General features: G+C 46.4%; 1 pseudogene; it reads right to left on the bottom strand.

Moving 5' to 3' along the window:
- Window positions 1-1,849: 1,849 nt before the first annotated feature.
- LOC103731900 lies at window positions 1,850-3,602 on the bottom strand (annotated as a pseudogene).
- Between the last annotated feature and the right edge of the window lie 5,138 nt (window positions 3,603-8,740).

Below are 8,740 nucleotides of genomic sequence, written 5' to 3' on the forward strand. Positions count from 1 at the left end.
CTCTGAGATTAGGTTAGTAGGGTGGTGACTGCAGGTTGGGTGTGCCATCCTCCTCTTCTTTTTCCTTTGGATCACTCATTTTGGAGAAGCTGCCATGTTGTGAATAGGCCACATGCCAAGCAAGAAAGACCCTGGGCCAGAACTGTTTCCAGAATCTGAGATAGTATCATCATTGTTTTACCTTACCAAGTAACTATTATTTGGAGATAACTACTTTAGGGGCCAGAGAAGCAGGAGCAGCTCATTGAAAGCAATTGCCCTAAAGAAATTTCCTTAAGTAGCTTGTTCACTGTGTACCTCTTTGATGGCTATTTCCTCTGCCTGATTTTCACCTAGTCAACTCTTCTTTGGATCACCCAGGAAGATGCTTTCAGCTCCCAAACCAACAGTGGCACCAGCTCCTCACCATAGCAGTTCTCTCATGGTGTTCGTTGCTCACATAGGCTTTCACTGCCCCCCTCCTGAAGTGGAGACTTCTTGAGTGAAAGCCTGTCCTTGCTCAGCACTGGACTCGGCACTCAGCAGTCCCTGGGGTGAAGAATGAGGCTGGCTAGCGCTCATCTTCTGCTGTTGCTGTATTACTCCTGGAGTTCTCTTCAGTCCTGTGTCCCCCACACTGTTCTTTCTTCTAGGATGCCTTTCCTTTTCTTCCTCAGCTGACAGACCTATGGCCTTTAAAGAAAGTTCAGTGCCTGAGCCCATGCCCCTTTGGGGTGGGAGTGGCACACAGCACTGTACATTGGTGTAGCATGCTGTCTGCTGAAGAGTCCAAACCCTGTCCAATGTGCAGCTTTGGAGGGCTGTGTCTCCTTCACCAACACATCTGAGACTCAGTCTTTGCTGAATGGAGAAGTGAGTCATGTGAGGGGCTGGGATGGTTCTTACACTACTAGGTCCTCAACTCCCAAGAGACAGTGTCTCAACCTGTTAAACCTCACATCTGAAATGAATGATCCTTGAGGTGAACTTGGGGGTGCTGGAGACACAAGGAAGATTGTGCAGGGGGATAGTATATGCCAAAGCCTGCTGATGCTCAAGTCCCTTGGATCTATGGCACAGTATGTGAACAGCCCCTTGTATACTTTATCTTTTTTATTTATTTTTGAGACAGACTTTCATATAGCCCAGCTGACCTCAAACTAACTATGATTTTGAATTCCTGATCTTCCTGCTTGTATTTCCCAAGTGCTAGAGTTACAGATGTTTACCATACCCCTGGCTCTTCCTGTATACTTCAACTAGTATACCAGTTTCTAGTTCCATCCATTTACCTGCAAATTTCATGATTTCGTCTTTCTTTACTGCCGAGTAAAACTCCATCATATAAATGAACCACATTTTCATTATCCACTCATCAATTGAGGGACACCTAGGTTGCTTCCAACAAACATGGATGTACAAGTGTCTCTGCAATAGGATCCTCTGCCTCCTGAGTGCTGGGACTAAAGGTGTGCGCCACCACACCTGCCTCAATCTTTTTTTTTAATTTTTAATTACTTTTTTTTAAAGAGAAAAGAGAATGAAATTATTAAATATTGAATATAAAAACTAAAGACATCTAAAAAGAAATCAGAGGCCTCCTTTTACTCCTCCAGGGTCTCTAGGCCCTCCTACTCCAATCACAATAAAGTTTTGCGTACCTAATATCTAACAAAGGCTAAAATAATGCAAATCTCCTAAAAATGGCAGACACTAAGCTCAGAGAAGTTGATGAGTGTCAGACAAGACTATTCCCTAAGGAGTCACTGTTCAACTACAGCACCAGTTAAAGGCCCCAGCCTTTTGGTCCAGAGGCTGGTATTAGGGATCCTTGAGCCCTGTAATAGCCACTGATTGGAAGGCCAATGGTCTACATCCTCACAGCATCCTCCAACTGCTTCTTTATCCAGGCTTCCTTCTGCTCCCTGAGTACCTTGCAGAACCAATCCATGGCCACTTCTAGTCGGAGGCAATTTTCTGCAAAGATGAGGCAGAACCAGTCAGGCGCCTTACACATGTAGAATTTGTCATTAAAGAACATCAGCTTGTTGTCCAGGAGGTGGCGGTGAGGCTCAGCTCTTCTTCAAATGTACTTGGGTCCAGGTACCCTTTCAAGGTGATCCAGACACAGAGGCCAGAGCCTCGGTTGAGAAAGGGTACCCCCATCTTCTTCAGCTTCTTGATGACATACTTGTGAGCCTTCTGGAGCCCACCTGTGGTTAGTAGGTACACCTTGTCCATCCATTCTCTGTCCTGGAGCAGTTGCCACAGATTGTATTGGACAATGCCAGAGACGCTGTGGAGGTAGCCAAAGGAGCTCATGGCAGACACCACCTCTTTGTTGTGAGTGTAGAGAACACCAAAGCCAAAGCCAGAGGTGCCAAAGTCCTTACTAGTGGCCCAAATCACATGGGTCCTCTTAGGGTCAGGCAAATGTTTTATGTTCAGGACACTGCAGAATGTAATGGATTCATCATACACAGACGGCATGTAACTCTCATCTATGATCACATGTAGGTTATGCTTCTTGGCAAAGACCAGGTATTCCTGCAGTGACTCTCAGTAGACATCACCCAGAGGATTCTGAGGGTTGATTAGCATAAGACCTCTGACCATTTTCTCTTCTTCCTAGCCTGAATCAGGGCCAACTCCAGCTTGTCCACAGTAAGCTGTGTTAGCTTCAGTGACCTCACTCCCCAGGGGGACTGGAATCAGCTCAACTTTCACATACAGATAGGAGCTAAAGGTGAAACCACAATAGCGCAGGGTGGGGATCAAAGAGGCATCACTTGAGTCACACAGAACCATGGCCAGTGAAGAGAAGACAGAGCAACAGCCATTTAGAACCACCACATTTTCTGAATCAAGGTAGGTAGGAGCCTGGCAGTAGTAGGTGAGGAATTTGGCCACTTCCTTCCAAAGGAAGGGTTGTCCTCTCTAGTCAGGGTAATTGCAGCAAGGCCTCCTCAATGCAATTCATGTCAGGCTTACCCAACCTTTCCATCACTAGATCAGTGCAGAGCTCGTTCTCACTGGTGCCAACATGGAGGAAGCCCAAAGGATTATCGTCCTTGTGGTGTTTGTCTTTCTGACAAGCCTCATAGCTCTGGAAGTTCAAGTGGTAAAAGTCAGAGATGTCAATACCATGTTTGGACAGGACATGGCTGACAAAGGTAACTTTAAAATCACTCAGTTGGGGACCTGGCTTGTCAAGCTGACAAGATGACAGGGCCTGCTGCCCAGCTGTGACATCATCTCTAGAGTCTGAGGGAAGGAGTTCTTTGAGCACCTCAGACCACATGAGGCTGACTATCTGATATATCAAGTAGTCTACTTTGTCTTCCTGCTCCTGGAAGGTTTGTGTACACTGCTCCTCTTCCAGAGACACGCTGCATCTTCCTGACTGTCAGCTCTGTGAAGTGATCCCTCAGAAACTGCTGCAACTCCATCATCTTCCTGACTGTCAGCTCTGTGAAGTGATCCCTCAGAAACTGCTGCAACTCCATCATCTTCCTGACTGTCAGCTCTGTGAAGTGATCCCTCAGAAACTGCTGCAACTCCATCATCTTCCTGACTGTCAGCTCTGTGAAGTGATCCCTCAGAAACTGCTGCAACTCCATCATCTTGCTCCAGTTGCCTGGAAATCACTCTGTAGACCAGGCTGGCCTCGCACTCACAGAGGAATGAGCCACTTGCCTCTGCCTCCCGAGTGCTGGGATTAAAGGTGTGCACCACCACACCTGGCGCAACTCCGTCATCTTCTCCAGAAAGAGCATGAAGGTCTTCTCCTCTCTGGTGGCCTGCTTTTCCAGCTAACCCTGAGGTGTGGGATAGGTGTCTGCCTGCTGTCTCAGACTCTGAGTCCCTCTAGCAGCATGGGCCTTAGTAACTTGACTGGAACCCTCAACTCTGTTTTACTCATCTTGTGCAGTCTAAAATCTTCAGGCCTGTTTGAAGTGCCCTTGTCAGTCAGGACCCAGAGAACTGCTCCCCAACCCTCCACCTTTCACTGGGTTCACTTCCAAACTTTTAATGTTGTGACAACATTGTCACCTACAAAATTCAATTCACACTTAAAAAAATTGTGCAATTAGGGCAGAGGCAGAGGCAGGCCAATCTCTGTGAGTTCAAGGCCAGCCTGATCTACATAGTGAGTTCCAGGCCAGCTGGGGCTACAGGGAGATCTTGTCTCATAAAGACCGAAAAAAAAAAAAAAAGAATTGGGCAATTAAATTACAAAAAAGAAATCACAAGAATGTCATAATGTTTTATGTATGTATGGTTCTGTGTCGGGTACATTCACAGCTATCCTCAGTCTCACGTGGGCCTTGGGCCATGGTTAGTGGACTGGACATACCTGCATCATTGATTATAATATCTAGCAGAGTATAGAAGCTGCATTGTTTGGGAGGAAATGACAATTTTTTTTTAAAAGTCTTAAGACTGGATGTGTTGGTACATGTCTATCTTAATCTCAGAAACCTGGAGTCAGAGACAGGAGGATTGTAACAAGTTCAAGGCCAGCCTGGGCTACTTAAGAGTTTCAATAATAACAGCAACAATAATAAAGTCTGCAGATCAGTACAGATTCATTTTCTAAAATTTCAGTCTTGGTTGGCTGAATCCATAGAGTGTAACCTGGGGATGTGGCGGTTAAGTGTGACCTGGTAGGAAGAGGGCAGCAGAGGAATGGGCTTGGTGGCTGGGCGCTGGAGTCAGAGCTGCTTTCTCACATCTCCAGGTGCAACATGGCTATTCCTGCTGTCCTTAGCTGCATCCTGGGGTCCATAATCTCCTCTTCCTTAGTGGTTAACAAACCTGCCCCCCTAGAAGGGCAACGCTCTCTGGCCTGCTTCCTACCATGGAACCAGGGAGGCCAAGTGGTAGGTGGAGACACTGGTGATAGGAGCAAGAGCATGAATTTGGGGTAGAAATGAATCTGGGGGAGACGAAAGATGGTGAAGAGGAGCGAGGAGAGAGCGGCGCCATGCTGGCTTGTGAGACTTGAGAATCTCCCACGTTGAGGTTCCAAACACAGCCCCTTAGATACAGAGCATCTTCTTCCCCAGCACAAAAAGCCCTTCCTCAGAACAAAAGGCCTGTCACCAAAAGCACTTATTTAGTAACAGTAATAGCAAACATACAAGGTACAAAAACATTTTTCTCAAAATTTTTTTCAATTCAATTCAACAAATATTTATTTTCCTGAAAAAGCAGAGATATATAAAGAAATAGAAACATGAAGGTTTTTTTTTTTCTTGTTTTTGATTGAAAAGCCTATTGGTACAACCAGAACAGCATTGCCCCAGTGAGCTGAAACACAATGGGAAAGCATTTTTTTAAATAGAAAAGAACACTAATATATAAATATACCAAGATAATTTTAAAACACAGTGGAGCCTCAGAGCTCCAGTGGGGGATGGTCTCATGCCCAAAGGCAACTTGTGTTCTGTCTTCTCGGTGGGCTGCTTGGGGATGAAGCTTAATCCAGGGTGAGTGTCCATCATCATGTTAAAAATGTGGTCTGGGGAGGGCTGGAAAGATGGCTCAGTGGTTAAGAGCACTGGCTTTTCTTGTAGAGGACCTGTGTTCAATTCCCAGCACCCACATGGCAACTAAGATTCATCAGTCTGTAACTCTAGGTCCAGAGGATCTGACACTCTCTTCTGACCTCCTCATGCATTATATGATAGGTACACTTAAATACATGCAGCCAATATACTCATACACATAAAAAAATAAAAATAATAAATATATTTTTTAAAACATGGTCTGGGGACAAATGTTAAATTATTCATTTGATCTCAGCAAAAAGGCCAAGAAAGGATAAATTATCAATAAAGATATATGTGACTAGCAAAAACCAATAGGAAAAGGCCAAGTGTAATAGCACACTCTTGTAAAAAAGCAACTCAGGAGGTGGTAGAAGGAGGGTCAAGGGGATCAGAAATTCAACGCCAGTCTGAGCTCAATATCAAGTTCAGGCCAACCTGAGCTATACTGCTACAGGAGACCCTGTCTCACACAATCAAAAACATAAAAAGGAAGCCAGGCATGGTGGTACATCTTTAATCCCATCACTTGGGAGGCAGAGGCAGGTGGAGCTCTATGAGTTCAAGGTCAGACTGGTCTACTTAACCAGGTCTAGGCCAAATGGGGCTACATAGTGAGACCCTGTCTCAGAAAAAAATGAAATAAATAAAAGCTGTAATAAACTGTGATTCTTAAGGGGTTACTTAGAAATCTAGGGTCAAATACAGTAGAGAAGATACAGAAAATCCAGTAGGGAGCTTATGGACACACCCATTGTAAAGAAGACCTGGGAAGATACCCATAGACAAATACACCAATGCTATAAAAGCCCTAAGGAAGCACTGTGGGCTCAGCCTAACCCTCGCTGGGGTGTATAGCATGGTGCCCTGAGCCAGTGGATGTCATGTCTGGGAATGTACTTATTACGTTCAGTGGTGTGTCTGTCAGGAGAATGTGGCCCTGGGCAAGCAGCGTGAGCTTGGACAGTGCTGGCCTTGCTGCCAGGCAGAGGCAAGAGGCAGTAAGGAACAGCAAAGACTTCCCCAGGATGGTGTCAGAGGGGAACAGCCTTGCCATGGTGACCGTGGGGACAATGGCCAGCTATGCTAAGGACAGTAGTGTAGAAGCAGTAAGACAGCCATTCTTGCCCAATGTCATCTGGAGTTCTTTTAGTCCCGACAAGGACATTCCAACAGATGTAATGTTTGTAAATAGACCATAAGCACTACAGAGAGCTCTGAGTAAGAGGGGTCCCCAGGGTCCTGACTGATTGGTCAAGGAATGAGGCTGTCAGCCCTCACTCCATTTTTTTCCTTGTGGAAGCACACAGCTGTCTGGCCGTCACTGCTCTGGTTCTCTGTCCTTACCCATGCCCACCCCACTCCCATGTACCCAGAGGAAACCTGCCGCATCCCTCCACTCTTAGACCCGTGGACCATTCCCAGGCTTAATTATTTACTGATCTTTCTCTGGTGTCTCCCAAAGTCCGAAGACTTCAATGATTAAACCTAGAGCAGCAGGGAGAAAGGGACCCACCCCTGGGCCTTCGGAATGGGCGGGGCGATTAGGTCATCATTGATCCCTATTGTTGCAACTGAAGATTATTTATTCCTCTCCCAGAGGAGTAGTGTCACCATCTGCTCCACCTTCGACTTCCCTGAAGCTGTACTGTCTGAAGCCTGGTGCTGGTGCCCCGGCCTATACCCTGCTGGGGTTTACTGTCTTCTTTCTTTGGAAGCCTCAGGAGGCCTCCCCTTGCTGCCCTTTCATATGGGCTTTCTCACTCTCCTTCTTGCCACTGGGCTTTTCTCTACCCTGGGACTCTGGGCCTTGCTCAGACCTCTGGGTCCAGTGCAGTCTCCATTTCTGAGCCCTTGTGAGCTTGCTTTCCCAGGCCTTCCCTGGAAAGGAAACAGCTGGAGGCATGAGGAATCCCTAAAAATACACTGCTATTTCCCAGTGGATGGATGAGTGGGAGGTGGAAGACAGGACTGCAAACTACAGTGGACCTTAGGCGCCACTGTCCCCGAGATGCAGAGGAGTGCTAGAACTGCCTGGGAAAGAGCTGAATCCTCCAACTAGTATGTCTCCTAGACTGCACTGGGCCACAGAGCTTCATTACTTGTGATAATCATACTTTTTATATAGGGCACCTTAAGACATTTTTGCTGATTTCATTTTTGTTCAGAAGCATTACCTCATTTGTCCTGGGCTATGAAGCAGGCCACATAGGAGTTCCACTTTGTAAACAAGGAACTTGAGCAGCTAAGAGAGAGACTTGCCTGTGTCAAAATCAGAACCTGGGCCAGGGACATGGCTCAGCTGGTAAAAGTGCTGGTTGTACAAGCCTGGTGACCCAAGTTCACTCACCAGAACCCAATGTAAAGCAGGATGCAGTGGTGCACATCTGTAATCCAAGTACTCCTATGGTGAGATGGGAGGCAGTGACAGGAGAGCCTCCTGGAAACTCATGGACCCCCTAGCCTGGTTGGCATACATGGCACAGCAGCAGAAACAGGTGGAAGGGAGAACTGACAACCAAAAGTTGTTCTTGGGGTTGGGAGGATGGAGCAGCAGTTAAGAGCACTGGCTGTTCTTGCAGAAGACCTGGGTTTGATTACCAGCACCCACATGGCAGCTAATAATCGTCCATAACTCTATTGCATGATACAGGTATACTTACGTACATGCAGGCAATATACTCATACACAAAAAATAAAAATATTAAGTAAAATATATTTTTAAAAAGTTGTTCTCTGGACCGGGAGTGGTGGCGCATGCCTTTAATCCCAGCACTGGGGAGACAGAGGCAGGCGGATCTCTGTGAGTTTGAGGCCAGTCTGGTCTCCACAGCGAATCCAGGCCAGCAGGGGCTACACTGAGACCCTGTCTCAAAAAGACCAAAAAAAGAAAAAAAAAAAAGTTGTTCTCTGACCTCCATATACACACCAAGTCAGATGTATATCCACACTCACACACATACTAATATATAAATATTCAAAACAGGACCCTAGTCCCCTGGCTCACACTCCAGTGAGATTGTGCAGCTTAACTGAGAATATTGGGGTTTCATCTGGGGAACTGGGATTTCTACTGGCTCTGTTGACATCCCCTAGTAAGACCACGCAATCCAGATCCAGGAGATCTAGGTCTCCAGGCCTCGAACAGGCAGCAGGTCCTTCCTAAGCCTGCCATGTCATCTTGCTCTGAAACCTTAGAATGAGGGATG

Source organism: Nannospalax galili, unplaced genomic scaffold, assembly GCF_000622305.1.
Source record: "Nannospalax galili isolate Female #2095 unplaced genomic scaffold, S.galili_v1.0 scaffold113, whole genome shotgun sequence".
NCBI classification, from domain to species: domain Eukaryota; kingdom Metazoa; phylum Chordata; class Mammalia; order Rodentia; family Spalacidae; genus Nannospalax; species Nannospalax galili.